The sequence below is a fragment of the Salmo salar genome, chromosome 02, assembly GCF_965601325.2.
Source record: "Salmo salar chromosome 02, fSalSal1, whole genome shotgun sequence".
Classification (NCBI taxonomy): domain Eukaryota; kingdom Metazoa; phylum Chordata; class Actinopteri; order Salmoniformes; family Salmonidae; genus Salmo; species Salmo salar.
This window is the reverse complement of record NC_138292.1, coordinates 34,426,524-34,442,573: the sequence shown is the minus strand read 5'-3', so window position 1 is coordinate 34,442,573 and position 16,050 is coordinate 34,426,524. Positions and strand designations below refer to the sequence as shown.

Sequence of the window (16,050 nt, the reverse complement as noted above, 5' to 3'; positions counted from 1 at the left end):
ACAAACTAGATACATAACTATTTTTCTGCATAGTATACTGTTTGAGGTGCTAAATGGCTGGCAACAAATCTCTACCTATTTCACACAACACATTCTGTTATTTTATACTAGTTATATACTGAACCTTGACATTAGTCATTTCCATCACCTGTCAATGTTGTAATGTGCACATTTTAAAATTATCCTCAAGAGCTGACACAAAGTGTTAGCTGAAATATTATCTTTTTGGATAGCTGTTTTAATTTAATACAGAAATCTCAAATTTACATAAGTATTCACACCCCTGAGTCAAAAGATGTTAGAATCACCTTTGGCAGCGGTGAGTCTGTCTGGGTAAGTCTCTTAAGAGCTTTGCACACCTGGATTGTACAATATTTGCACATTATTATTTTTTTAATTCTTCAAGCTCTGTCAAATTGGTTGTTGATCATTGCTAGACAGCCATTTTCAAGTCATGCCATAGATTTTCAAGTCGATTTAAGTCACAACTGTAACTAGGCTACTCAGGAACATTCAATGTCGTCTTGCTAAGCAACTCCAGTGTATATTTGGCCTTGTGTTTTAGGTTATTATTCTGCTGAAAGGTGAATTTGTCTTCCAGTGTCTGTTGGAAAGCAGAGTGAGCCAGGTTTTCCTCTAGGATATTGCCTGTGCTTACAACTATCTTTGCAATCTACTGCAAAGATAGCCTGCAGAGTTTTGTATTACTATCCAAGTCTGTACCCAAACAATTCGAGCTTCTACTTCTAAAAATTCACCTTTCCAGAAACAAGTCTCTCACTGTTGCAGCTTGCTATAGACCTCCCTCTGCCCCCAGCTGTGCCCTTGATACCATATGTGAATTGATTGCCCCCCATCTATCATCTGAGCTCGTGCTACTAGGTGACCTAAACTGGGACATGCTTAACATCCCGGCCATCCTACAATCTAAGCTTGATGCCCTCAATCTCACACAAATTATCAATGAACCTACCAGGTACAACCCCAAATCCGTAAACACGGGCACCCTCATAGATGTCATCCTAACTAACTCACCCTCCAAATACACCTCTGCTGTTTTCAATCAAGATCTCAGTGATCACTGCCTCATTGCCTGCATCCGTAATGGGTCTGCGACCAAACAACCACCTGTAACGCCCTGGCCATAGAGAGGGGTTTTTGTTCTTTATTTTGGTTAGGCCAGGGTGTTACATTGGGTGGGCGTTCTATGTGCATTTTTCTATGTTGGTTTGTTTCATTGATTTTGGCCGTGTGGCTTCCAATCAGGCACAGCTGTAGAGTGTTGTTGCTGATTGGGAGTCACACATAAGTGCCTGTTTTTCTGTTGGGGTTTTGTGGGTAATTGTTTCTGTTTCTGTTGTTAGTGGTTTGCACCTGACAGGACTGTTTGGCTGTCGTTTTTTCTTATTTTTGTATAGTGTTCTTTCGTCTATTAAATATTCAATGATGAACACTAACTCCGCTGCACCTTGGTCTACTCTCTCTCCCGACAGCCATTACACCACCCCTCATCACTGTCAAACACTCCCTAAAACACTTCTGCGAGCAGGCCTTTCTAATCGACCTGGCCGGGGTATCCTGGAATGACATTGACCTCATCCTGTCAGTAGATGATGCCTGGCTATTCTTTAAAAGTGCCTTCCTCACCATCTTAAATAAGCATGCCCCACTCAAAAAATGTAGAACTAGGAATAGATATAGTCCTTGGTTCACTCCAGACCTGTCTGCCCTTGACCAGCACAAAAACATCCTGTGGCGTTCTGCATTAGCATCAAATAGCCCCCGTGATATGCAACTTTTCAGGGAAGTTAGGAACAAATATACACAGGCAGTTAGAAAAGCTATCTTTTTCAAACAGAAATGTGCATCCTGTAGTACTAAGTCAAAACAGTTCTGGGACACTGTAAAGTCCATGGAGAATAAGAGCACCTACTCCCAGCTGCCCACTGCTCTGAGGCTAGGAAACACTGTTACCACTGATAAATCCACTATAATTGAGAATTTCAATAAGCATTTCTCTACGGCTGGCCATGCTTTCCACCTGGCTACCCCTACCCCGGTCAACTGCCCGGCACCCTCCACAGCAACCCGCCAAATCCCCCACTATTTCTCCTTCACCCAAATCCAGATAGCTGATGTTCTGAAAGAGCTGCAAAATCTGGACCCCTACAAATCAGCCGGGCTAGACAATCTGGACCCTTTCTTTCTAACATTATCTGCCAAAATTATTGCAACCCCTATTACTAGCCTGTTCAACCTCTCTTTCGTGTCGTCTGAGATTCCCATAGATTGGAAAGCAGCTGCTGTCATCCCCCTCTTCAAAGGAGGGGACACTCTTGACCCAAGTTGCTACAGACCTATATCTATCCTACCCTGCCTTTCTAAGGTCTTCGAAAGCCAAGTCAACAAACAGATTACCGACCATTTCGAATCGCACCGCACCTTCTCCGCTATGCAATCTGGTTTCAGAGCTGGTCATGGGTGCACCTCAGCCACGCTCAAGGTCCTAAACGATATCGTAACCACCATCGATAAGAAACAATACTGTGCTGCCGTATTCATTGACCTGGCCAAAGCTTTCGACTCTGTCAATCACCACATTCTCATCGGCAGACTCAATAGCCTTGGTTTCTCAAATGATTGCATCGCCTGGTTCACCAACTACTTCTCTGATAGAGTTCAGTGTGTCAAATCGGAGGGCCTGTTGTCCGGGCCTCTGGCAGTCTCTATGGGGGTGCCACAGGGTTAAATTCTTGGGCCAACTCTTTTCTCTGTATACATCAATGATGTCGCTCTTGCTGCTGGTGAGTCTCTGATCCCCCTCTACGCAGACAACACCATTCTGTATACTTCTGGCCCTTCTTTGGACACTGTGTTAACAACCCTCCAGATGAGCTTCAATGCCATACAACTCTCCTTCCGTGGCCTCCAACTGCTCCTAAATACAAGTAAAACTAAGTGCATGCTCTTCAACCGATTGCTGCCTGCACCTGCCCGCCTGTCCAGCATCACTACTCTGGACGGTTCTGACTTAGAATATGTGGACAACTACAAATACCTAGGTGTCTGGTTAGACTGTAAACTCTCCTTCCAGACTCACATCAAACATCTCCAATCCAAAGTTAAATCTAGAATTGGCTTCCTATTTCGCAACAAAGCATCCTTCACTCATGCTGCCAAACATACCCTTGTAAAACTAACCATCCTACCGATCCTCGACTTCGGCGATGTCATTTAGAAAATAGCCTCCAATACCCTACTCAACAAACTGGATGCAGTCTATCACAGTGCCATCCGTTTTGTCCCCAAAGCCCCATATACTACCCACCACTGCGACCTGTACGCTCTCGTTGGCTGGCCTTCGCATCATAATCGTCGCCAAACCCACTGGCTCCAGGTCATCAGTGTCTTCTGATCCCTCCTGTCTCAGCCTCCAGTATTTATGCTGCAGTAGTTTATGTGTCGGGGGGCTAGGGTCAGTCTGTTACATCTGGAGTATTTCTCTTGTCTTATCCGGTGTCCTGTGTGAATTTAAATATGCTCTCCCTAATTCTCTCTTTCTCTCTTTCTGTCTTTCTCTCGGAGGACCTGAGCCCTAGGACCATGCCTCAGGACTACCTGGTATGATGACTCCTTGCTGTCCCCAGTCCACCTGGCCATGCTGCTGCTCCAGTTTCAACTGTTCTGCCTGCGGCTATGGAACCCTGACCTGTTCACCGGACGTGCTTGTTGCACCCTCGACAACTACTATGATTATTATAATTTGACCATGCTGGTCATTTATGAACATTTTAACATCTTGACCATGTTCTGTTATAATATCCACCCTGCACAGCCAGAAGAGGACTGGCCACCCCTCATAGCCTGGTTCCTCTCTAGGTTTCTTCCTAGGTTTTTGGCCTTTCTAGGGAGTTTTTCCTAGGGAGTTTTTACTAGCCACCGTGCTTCTTTCACATGCATTGCTTGCTGTTTGGGGTTTTAGGCTGGGTTTCTGTACAGCACTTTGAGATATCAGCTGATGTACGAAGGGCTATATAAATAAATTTGATTTGATTTGATTTGATCTACAAGACCCTGCTAGGTAAAGTCCCCCCTTATCTCCGCTCACTGGTCACCATAGCAGCACCCACCTGTTGCACGCGCTCCAGCAGGTATATCTCTCTGGTCACCCCCAAAGCCAATTCCTCCTTTGGCCTTCTCTCCTTCCAGTTCTCTGCTGCCAATGACTGGAACGAACTACAAAAATCTCTGAAACTGGAAACACTTATCTCCCTCACTAGCTTTAAGCACCAGCTGTCAGAGCAGCTCACAGATCACTGCACCTGTACATAGCCCATCTATAATTTAGCCCAAACAACTACCTCTTCCCCTACTGTATTTATTTATTTTGCTCCTTTGCACCCCATTATTTATTTCTACTTTGCACTTTCCTCTACTACAAATCTACCATTCCAGTGTTTTACTTGCTATATTGTATTTGCTTTGCCACCATGGGCTTTTTTGCCTTTACCTCCCTTATCTCACCTCATTCGCTCACATTGTATATAGACTTATTTTTCTACTGTATTATTGACTGTATGTTTGTTTTACTCCATGTGTAACTCTGTGTTGTTGTATGTTGTCGAACTGCTTTGCTTTATCTTCGCCAGGTCGCAAATGTAAATGAGAACTTGTTCTCAACTTGCCTACCTGGTTAAATAAAGGTGAAATAAAAAAATAAAAAAAGAAGCATGTCAAATGCTGTTTAAAATAAATTTTTATGCTATTTTTCTCTTAAAATAGCGATAATATTCCAACCGGGCAACGTTGTATTCATTCAAAGAGAGAAAGAAAAAAATGGCGAGTTCTCGTGACCGCGCATCTCCAGTCTCACTGTTCCCAGGCTGACCACTTACAAACTCTGCTCCTATACTTTGCCCAGAGACAGCAGACACCCCATTCCACTTTCTGGTGGCTTTAGAGAGCCAATGGAAGCCTTAGAAAGTGTCACGTAACAGCACAGATGCTGTAATTTTGATAGAGATGCAACAGAAGGACAACAAATTGTCAGACAGGGCACTTCCTGCATGGAATCTTCTCAGGTTTTTGCCTGCCATATGAGTTCTGTTTACTCACAGACACCATTCAAACAGTTTTAGAAACTTTAGAGTGTTTTCTATCCAAATCTACTAATTATATGCATATTCTAGTTTCTGGGCAGGAGTAGTAACCAGATTAAATCGGGTATGTTTTTTATCCTGCCATGAAAATTCTGCCCCCTATCCCAAAGAAGTTAAGCACCAGCTGTCAGAGCAGCTCACAGATCACTGCACCTGTACATAGCCCATCTGTAAATAGCCCATCTATCTACCTACCTCATCCCCATACTGTATTTATTTATTTATCTTGCTCCTTTGCACCCCAGTATGTCTACTTGCACATTCATCTTCTGCACATCTACCATTCCAGTGTTTAATTGCTATATTTATTGCCTTAACTTACCTCATTTGCACTCACTGTATATAGACTTTTTGTTTTCTTTTGTTCTACTGTATTATTGACTGTATTTTTTGTTTATTCCATGTGTAACTCTGTGTTGTTGCATGTGTCGAATTGTGTCGCTTTATCTTGGCCAGGTCGCAGTTGCAAATGAGAACTTGTTCTCAACTAGCCTACCTGGTGAAATAAAGGTGAAATAAAAAAATAAAAAAATACCTCTATTCCGTTTCTTTTTATCCTAAAAAACTCCCTAGTCCTTGCTAATGACAAGCATACCCAAAACATGATGCAGCCACCACCATGCTTGAAAATATGAAGAGTGGTAATCAGTGATGTGTTGTGTTGGATTTGTGGCTAACATAATGCTTTGTATTCAGGACATCTAATGCTTTCACATTAGACAATCTGACATTAGACCTATTATGGAACATTGTTGTAGAATTCAGACTGCTGTCACATAGGCCACATTTAGCCAGCAGTATACCACCCTGCATACCACTGCTGAATTACCTCTGAAGCTAAGCAGAGTTGGTCCCTGGATGCTGCTGAACAGGTTTTGGAAGGCCAATGCCCCAGGGCAGTGATTGGGGACATTGCCATGTCTAGGGTGCAGTCTTTGGGATTGTTAAATGGGTGTCCTGACTCTGTGGTCACTAAAGATCCCATGGTACTTATTGTGTCCTGGCTAAATTCCCAATCTGCCCCCCCACATGTAAATGTTCCCAGGTTGTTGCTGTAAATGAGAATGTATTCTCAGTCAATTTACCCCATAAAAAAAAGAGGGATAAGTGGTTTTCAACCAGGGGACGTAGGTCCCCAGGGGAGAGGGACCCAGAGCTTTTAGGAGCCCTTGAAAATATAGGGAGAAAACTAAGAAATAGAAAATTACAAACTAGAGTTTGACATGCATTAAAATATTAAAAACAATGTTCAATTTTATATAGTGTGTCAACAATTAATATCAAGCAGACAGTTTACTCTTAAAAATGGTATCTAATCTAGGTGAACCCCAGATAAAAAAAATTAAATAAATGGAAAGTAAGCCTTGGCCAACTAAGCAGAGCCATGGGGGACCCCAGATTTTCTTTCTGTTTCAAGGGGCCTCGGAAAAGAAAAGATTGAGATGCCCTGGCCCTTTGGGAAAAGATCAGGCAATGATTTGACTTTTTATTCAAATACCTGTGCTGTGAAGGAAAACTGACTATACCGAGATAAGATGTAAATGAACATTTTGGTGGACCTTTAAAAGAATACCAGTGACTTGACTCCTGCCAGGGGAAGACCCTGCTAGGGGAATTCTAGATCTTGGTCCAGTGCGTTGAGAGCACAGCCGACACTGGTCCAGAGCAAGGGGAATTCCTCGGCTGACACATTTTAAATATGGTTAAAATGTAAATTATTAAATGTTCTTATAAACACAGACCTATAGGATTTTTTAATATGCAGTCCCACATAGACAGCATACCCTCGTCGACATTGCGCACAGGGCAATATGAGGAGTATCTGATTGGTGCGCGAGACTACAGCAGCCAAGTGGTTTCGATACATTTTTCTTATCAGATTTTCCGCCGAGTTGGGCCTTTCTTCCTCAATAGATAACCCAGTGTGTTTTCACTTTGACGGCTACTTTTACTTTCATATTCTAGTAGGACATACCTACTCCTGGAATTAGACAGCGAAATCTAGAAAACGTTTTGGTGCTTAACAACAAATGCGTAACGTTACCCTAGTCTTTCTCCGTGCCTTTGCACTAGGTAAATAAAAATGTCCCTTTAGGGCGAATAAGTCTCCCTTACAATTTTTTTTATACTGCTCTCTAACTGCAGTTACATTGTAAAATTACTGCAGTAAAAAAAACGGTGTTATTTTGGAAGCAGTATTTGCAGCATACTGCAGTAATACTGCACTCTGATTGCAATCTTTTTCGTACGGGCTGGCCAGCCAGGTTCGTCTTGTCATTTGCCTTCTATTTTTCCAGTTTGCGTGCACAGCTGGCATATGAAGGATGCTGAAAATACAAGGTCGATGCGGCGAGGATTTGGTTCTTCACCTGGGGTCAAGTACTGGTCAGTGAGGTGGCACAAGGTAAACTACTTTGTGTTACTCTTTTCCAGGGCGTTAGTGTGGCTTGCCTGACTAAAGCCCTGGATCAGAGACCTCAGGGCCGCCGCTCATTAGGCAGGATTAGGCCGATTGACGAAGGCGACATTTTCTGAGCTAAACTGACCAAGACGCAACAACACATAAAACGATTATCTTTACCATAGGTAACCGTTAAGAATATGTTACTACAAAGGAGCAAGAAGAATCCACAAGAACAACTTCTAGATGCACACTTTGAGAAGAAGGATTTAATGTTGATTTACACTCTGGGGCCAAACTGGTCAGGACAGGCTTCCATAAAACATGTCTGTGTGAGACCCTGTTCAGCTAGTTTGGGCTCATTGTATACTTGAATGAGGAAAGGCAGAGAAAGACTTGTGAACTTTTGAAGCTGAGCAAGGAGCCTAAGAGTCATGTCTACTTTCCGGAGAGTTTACTTCTAGAGCAGAGGGAGGCAGACAACCCTCTGGCCGGTCCTATAGAACCAATATGTGTAGGCTTTTCAAAGAAATGACACAGAAACTTTAGCCTACACCCTTTCTGATAAATTGAACGTCACCCTTACCAGCCAGGGTTCTATAACACAGCAATGCCTTTTTTTAAGGTGGGTTTATCCAGTATAGGTTTCCTTTGGTGGGCAGGCTATGAAAAAAAATGCCTTTGTTGAATGCATCGATGTAGCCTTGTTGAATGCATCGATGTAGCCTACCATACATCTGGCTGAGACAAAGGCCCAATAGAGTACAACCAGAAAAAAAAACTTCAAATGTGCATACCTTCTAGCTTAACAGTCATTAGGTATAGGCAATGGCAGCTACTTACATTTGTTATGCCAGGGGTAGTTGTGTTTACTGAACTTTCTATTACTTTAATTGATTATCCTTTTTGTTGTACTAGCTACATGTTATGTCATTGTATTGTGGTTGTTACATGCTCACAACAGCAGGATTTTTTTTTTGGGGGGGGGGGGGGGGGGGGGGAGAAGAACTATGTCCACTGTTGAATTTCTCCTCACTGTGCAATATACACTGAACAAAAATATAAATGCAACATGCAACAGTTTCAAAGATTTTACTGAGTTACAGTTCATATAAGGAAATCAGTCAATTGAGATAAATTCATTGGGCCCTAATCTATGGATTTCACATGACTGGGAATACAGACATGTGTCTGTTGGTCACAGGTACCTTTAAAAAAAGGTACGGGTATGTATCAGAAAACCAGTCAGTGTCTGGTGTGACCACCATTTGCCTCACACAGCGTTACACAGCTCCTTTTTATAGAGTTGATCAGGCTGTTGATTGTGGCCTGTGGAATGTTCCGCTCCTTTTCAATGGCTGTGTGAAGTTGCTGGATATTGGCGGGAACCGGAACACGCTGTTGTAAACATCGATCCAGAGCATCCCAAACATGCTCAATGGGTGACATGTCTGTGAGTATGCAGGCCATGGAAGAACTGAGACATTTTCAGCTTCCAGGAATTGTGTACAGCTCCTTGAGACATGGGGTTGTGCCATATTATGCTGAAACATGAGGTGAATGGCACGACAATGGGCCTCAGGATCTCATCACGGTATCTCTGTGCATTGAAATTGCCATCGATAAAAGGCAATTGTGTTCCCTGTCCTTAGTTTATGCCGGCCATACCATAACCCCACTGTCACCATTGGGCACTCTGTTCACAACGTTGACATCAGCAAACCACTTGCCCACACGATGCCATACTGCCCGGATAAATCTGTGAAGAGCACACTTCTCCAACATGCCACTGGCCATCGAAGGTGAGCATCAACCCACTAAAGTTGGTTATGACACCGACCCTGGTGAGGACAACAAGCACACAGATGAGTTTCCCTGAGACAGTTTCTGACAGTTTGTGCTGAAATTCTTCAGTTGTGCAAACCCACAGTTTCATCAGCGCTCCGGGTGGCTGGTCTCAGACGATCCCGAAGGTGAATAAGCCGGATGTGGAGGTCCTGGGCTGACGTGGTTACACGTGGTCTGCGGTTGTGAGGCTAGTTGGATGTTATGCCAAATTCTTCAGCAAGGCTATTTTCTTGCCTGCCGAAATTCTCTCCCCCTTCTATTTTGGGACTGCAAGGCCTGGCACACTTCATAATCATTTTGGTAGCTCCTGTTGAGCAGTAGTGTGTGCCACAGAAAGAGTATAAAGAAAAAACATTTATTTTAGAAACATTTTGTAATGTTTAAGAAAATAAAGATAATACACAAATATTATCACACGATAACACAAAAACATTACAGAAAGTTACGTTTGTTAACAACCATTAAATAGGAAATACAAATTTTCATATTTCCATAATAACATATAAAATGACAATAAATGAAATATAAAAAGACAATAAATAACATAAACAAATTGGAAAGCTGCAACAGCTCGACTGAACATTTAGTCCACTTTTTATGGAAAGTTTTCCAGGTGATATCGTCGCCTGGAACTCAACCCTAACCTAGTCCTGACAGGCAGCACAGACATAATCCTCCAATGATGGGATGGTTTTCATACAGGACTGGTGGAACCATCGTGGGCAGCAGTCACAACCAATCTGAAATTTATGATGAAAAATGTTAATATATTTAAAACATTAAAAACATTTTATTGAATTACAATTAATTCATTATCAGACAAAGCAGATAATACTACCTCTAGAAACATTACTGCTTATACAAATTCGTACTCGTAAAAATGTGCCTTTAGAAGTGAACAAGGAATCACCCTGTTAGTGTCTTCCTCATTATTGTCCACCTCCCCACAGAAGTGGCACAGTTAGCACAGGTCATCTAGCAAAACATAATAAAGTAGTTTATACATCTTTACATGCATTTTTTTGAGCGAACAGGGAACAAGGGAATAGTATAGGTTTCTTGTAACAAAATTATTTAAATACATGTGTTTTAGTGGCCATCGAATCAGAAGTTGGATCAAAGACAACCTTGAAAGATCCATATAAATGTTTTTTGTTTTATCTACAATTATATTACATTTAGAAATTGAACATACCAGTGTTTTGGAGGAGAGTGACTGCTATTTCTTCTCTCATGATGTTAACATCTTTGTCCGTATTTGAAAAGACAATCGACTCCTCTTTCAGAACACATTCAGCAAACTGGGGAAAAAGTTTGATGGGCATTTCAGTTTTCCCCAACAGAATTATGTTACACCTAAGATTATAATTCGCAAGTATACAACGACACAGCTATAATATAATTTGACAGTTCTGTTTTGCCTTTTAGTCAGTATACTTTCAGTAGGTTAATTGTACATTACTTATACTCTAATACTTACTGTCAAGGCAAATACCCCACAAGAGTAACATCTTGTTGGCATGGGTAAGGAAGGGTACCACATGCCCATCTGGAGATATTACACCCCTTCTCTCACAGGAATGATCTGAACATATGTTAATAAAAGTACAGCATTTTGAAACACTTTATTGATTACAATATAGAGATGAATAACAGAGGGGAATCTGAGAATGCTTGCAGAAAATAGCCTTCTAATTTCCTTGATTTTGTGGCTAGAGTCAAATACTTTCTGTGCATTACTACTGGTCAATAGCCTAACGTGATCAGAAATCTCAACTAGCAAACAAGTCGCAGCAACTTTCTGTGGTGAAACCGTACCCATTACATTAGGAAAACTGTTGTAATGAACACTTATGAGAATGCTGGGCTGAATTTTCTGGACTTTACTACCTTAAATAATACTTTTAAGATCAACTGGATAAAACAATTCCTAAGAAGACCCACTTCTATCTGGAATTTTATTCCTCATCATGTCTTCTCTACTTTTAGTGGCCTTAACTTCATATTGTTTTGCAATTATAATATTGACAAAGTTACAGTGAAACTTTCTGCTTTTCATCGGCAGGTTTTCTTGTCATGGTCCTTAATTTATAAACACAATTTTTCTCCACACAGATATTATATATGGAATAATTGGGATATATTGTATAAAAATACTTATTTGTTTTTAGAATATTGGTTCTGAAATAATATCCTATTGGTGAGCCAACTGGTAAATAATATCCTATTGGTGAGCCAACTGGTAAATAATATCCTATTGGTGAGCCAACTGATAAATAATATCCTATTGGTGAGCCAACTGGTAAATAATATCCTATTGGTGAGCCAACTGGTAAATAATATCCTATTGGTGAGCCAACTGGTAAATAATATCCTATTGGTGAGCCAACTGATAAATAATATCCTATTGGTGAGCCAACTGGAAAGTGCAGATGGTCTTTTACTCAGTTATAAGGAATTCTTATCACTTTACAAGGTCCCCGTAACACCTAAAGATTTTGCAATTGTTTTAGATGCCATTCCCTCAGGTATTGCTCTTTTATTCAGGAACGTGTCAAGACCTGACCCTCAGAACCTACCTTCTATTGACCCTGTTGACTCATCAGTAGGAAAGATTTGTTTCTCTTTTGGCCCATTCAACAACAGAGCGATACGAACCTTGTTTCAGCAGGATGTTGTAGTTACCTTATTGGAATGGATTTATTGATAATATCTGTTGGGAAAAGGTTTGGATGTTGCCACACACATAACCTACTTGTTAATTTTAAAGGTAACTTCCTTAATTTTGTTATTCAGAAATATTATCCTGCCAACCACTTTATGAAGAAGTTTAAGGAAAACATAAACTCAAATTGCTCCTTTTGTAATGACCACCCAGAAACAGTGTTGCATCTTTTTTGGCATTGTATTCATGTAATGAAACTGTGGCAAGACATCAGTAGATTTATAATTCAACACTTTTATGAAGGTTTAACACTATTGTGGAGAGATGTACTGCTTGGATTCTTTACCTAGATAGGAATAAGCTGAAACATTTTTATGTAATTCATTTCATTACTCTTTTGGCCAAATTTCATCTTCACAAATGTAAATTTACAAACAAAAAAACACATTTTCTTACCCTACAAAAAGAAATTGAACTGTATTTTAAGACAATTAAATACTCTACTTACAAAAAAGCTGGTAGAATTATAAGTGTATGTATGTCCCTTAAGGTCCTTGTGTAATGTGATATTGTACCCCCTAGCTCAATTGTCCATTGTATATAATCTATATATACTTGTGTTCCCACATGTACTTTCTGTATTGATTTGTTGTTAATTTTTGTATTTTATTTTTAAATAAAAAAATACAAACAAAAGTCGCAGCAATGAAGATTTGGCTGCGTGCACGTTCAAGCAAGTCGCAGCAATGAAGGAGGGGGTGTCTGCGCATTCACACGAAAAGGGGGGGCTTTTCAGCATAACGTTAGAATGAGAATATTTTAGGGACATGCAAGCATTGTTCCATTAAATTCTAAGCGTCCATATTACTTACGTCACTGATCCCTGGTGGTCTAGTGGTTAGGATTCGGCGCTCTCACCGCCGCGGCCCGGGTTCGATTCCCGGTCAGGGAACATAGTTTTACTCCTTTGCTCTGAACAACTCTTTCTGTACCTTAACGGTTTGCACTAACGTTCTCATAAAGTACATTTTATATCCGTGTAGGCTGCTGAAGGGAGGACGGCTCATAATCATGGCTGGCATGGAGCAAATGGAATGGCATCAAACTATGTGTTTGATGTATTTGATACCAATCCACTGATTCCGCTTCCAGCCGTTACCACGAGCCATCCTCCCAAATAAAGGTACCACCAACCCCTATGTTTAAGCAATAAGGCACGAGGAGGTGTGATATAAGGCCAATATACCATGGCTAAGGGCTGTTCTTAATTACGACTCAAAGTGGAGTGCCTGGATACAGCCCTTAGCCGTGGTATATTGGCAATATACCACAAACCCCCAAGGTGCCTTATTGCTATTATAATTTTTATTTGTGTTTTATTTAACTTGGCAAGTCAGTTAAGAACAAATTCGTATTTACAATGATGGCCTACACCGGCCAAACCCGGACGAAGCTCTGCCAATTGTTCGCCAGCCTATGGGACTCCCAATCAAGGCCTGTTGTAATACAGCCTGCATAAACTGGTTACCAACGTAATTAGGGGCAGTAAAAATAAATGTTTTGTCATACACGTGGTATGTCACGGGTATGTCAGCCAATCAGCATTCAGGGCTCGAACCATCCAGTTTGTAATGCTTATTTTATCTGTTGAATTAATTTATTCACAAATGTTTGTACACTGATTAAGTAACATTTCTGAGAAGCGTCATTGCCACAGTCAATATGAAGAAACCAATTAATTAACTAACTACCCAACATGATAATAATTGAAACAAAGTTACTCGTACAAGTGAAATTAGGAGGTAGTTATCTTGGCCTAGTGGTTAAGGCGACAGACTAGACATTCTCCCGCGCAGGTCAGAATCCTGCCGACAACGGGTTGTTTAGTGCTGCAGCCTGCTGAATCATAATATCAGTCAAAATATCAGATATCTCCTTTTATATACATTAATGTTGGATATTACCGATTTATGTCAACAATAATATCAGATGTTGTCGTGGCCGAGTGGTTAAGGCGATGGACTAGAAATCCATTGGGATCTTCCCGCGCAGGTTCGAATCCTGCCGACAACGTTTCATTTTTCACCTGTGATTAACGCTTTGCCCAGGCAGATGGCAGGTATCCGTTATTGTATCACTACACATAAATCGCAAACTACAAAGTATCAACCTTTACCTACTTGAAATGAGCTGTCAATCAAGCACTCCTGTTCATGACAACAACAGTCAAATAAGCAGCACTATCCTGAAGCTATGGCGGACGATTTGCTAGATGATTTTTTGTAAAAAAAAAAAATGTAATTTTTGGTCATTTTAGCAGACGCTCTTATCCCTTATCCATAGCGACTTACAGTAGTGAATGCTATTTTTTTTTTGTAGGTTGAAACAAAGTTCTGTCGCAATGTTTCGTTGACGCCACAACTTCAACTCCCTCAGATTTATCGACGGCTGGGAAATGTTTAATGCAAGTATTAACAGGTTAACGATAGCTAGTACGGGGGAATGGACTAATGTTAACCATGACTGACGAGGTGGAAGCTTATGCAACGTAACTAACGACGGTAGCTATGTAACGTTAGCTAATTAGCTGCAAACGACAGCCTTCCTAAATTGCAAAAGGGCTGCCCTTTAGGTAGTCTCATATTTGCTTAACTTTACACATTTGGAGACTGGACAGCTTCCTAAAACGACAAAGACATTGCCACAGTCAACAAGAAAGTAAGTTTGCCAATAACTCAACTTTAAAGAACCTCACTTATTCATGCGAGCATAGTTGGTTGCCCTGGTAGTAGTCGTACATGTAGGCAGTTGTCGTGGCCGAGTGGTTAAGGCGATAGACTAGAAATCTATTGGGATCTTCCCGCGCAGGTTCGAATCCTGCCGACAACGGGTTGTTTTGTGTTACAGAATCATAATATCTGGCTGTATTATTTTGTCAGTGGTTTACTGAAAAAAGTCAATGTCTTCACATGACGTTATTATTGAAACTCAGTAAATGTTATCTAAGACGTGTATATCTCTGTTGCATGCTGTCAATGTTGTTTTACAGTTATCATTATCAGACCAAAATGGCCATTCACGGTGAGCCATAAAGTCTAGTAGTGACCCTTTGGTAAAGCATGTATTTGATTAAACCTCTCTTTCGATCCCTATTTTGTGTTCTTATGTGAGCAGGTGCTGCCCAGTTTTCCTTGGTGGTAGCTCCATTGCAAATTGTGTAGGAACAGCCGTTTCACAAAGGTAAAAGTGCTGTTAAATTGTAGTGCTGGGATCATCAACTGGATTCAGCCGCAGGCAGATTTTTTTTTTCTCGAGTGGATGGTCAGGAGGCCGGAATATAATTACGAATAATTGCAAATAACTCCACTGCAAATTGACCGCAAGAAGCCCAAACAGATATAATATTTAACTAAAACAGACACATTTCAAATCTTGCTTACATTTGTGTATGATCACATACTGTATATCTCTATATTATGCGTGGGAATTCTTTGGAACAGATTTCCAAAATTAAAATCACTTGATACTGATTTGCTGGTGTTTTTACAGTCTTATGACAACAATAAAATGATAAAATATATTTATTTATTTTGCTCAGAAAACGTGGGGGGCCAAATAAAATCACCCACAGGCCACCAGTTGGGGAACCCTGTTGTAATGTTAATTGTGTGTAAGCATGGATCACATTTTAATTTGACTAATTTTGTAACCTGTGCTGAATTGTATCTCCTGTGACTTTTGGGTGGCCATGTTTGACGATCATGAATGGGACCCCTCTTGTGATTACCCCTTCTTCAGTTGAGCCTCCTCTCATTGGGCCTGATGTATCTTTATGGGTTAACAAACTCTTTGCGGAATTTATATATTGTTATTATCTTGAAACAAGTTTGAAGTTGTTACAGAAAACCACAAATCCCAAATTTCTCAGATTTGTACAGAAGAGGGCAGTGTAAAGTTTTTATTTTGGGACTTCGTGA

General features: G+C 40.8%; 3 non-coding genes across 3 annotated transcripts; all 3 read left to right on the top strand.

Moving 5' to 3' along the window:
• The first annotated feature begins 12,953 nt into the window (after window positions 1-12,953).
• Window positions 12,954-13,025, top strand: trnae-cuc (transfer RNA glutamic acid (anticodon CUC)). The gene has a single exon. It is a non-coding gene; the product is annotated as a tRNA-Glu (tRNA).
• A 1,039-nt stretch (window positions 13,026-14,064) lies between these two features.
• trnas-aga (transfer RNA serine (anticodon AGA)) lies at window positions 14,065-14,146 on the top strand. The gene has a single exon. It is a non-coding gene; the product is annotated as a tRNA-Ser (tRNA).
• Window positions 14,147-14,880: 734 nt separating this feature from the next.
• Window positions 14,881-14,962, top strand: trnas-aga (transfer RNA serine (anticodon AGA)). Its single transcript has one exon. It is a non-coding gene; the product is annotated as a tRNA-Ser (tRNA).
• Window positions 14,963-16,050: the final 1,088 nt, after the last annotated feature.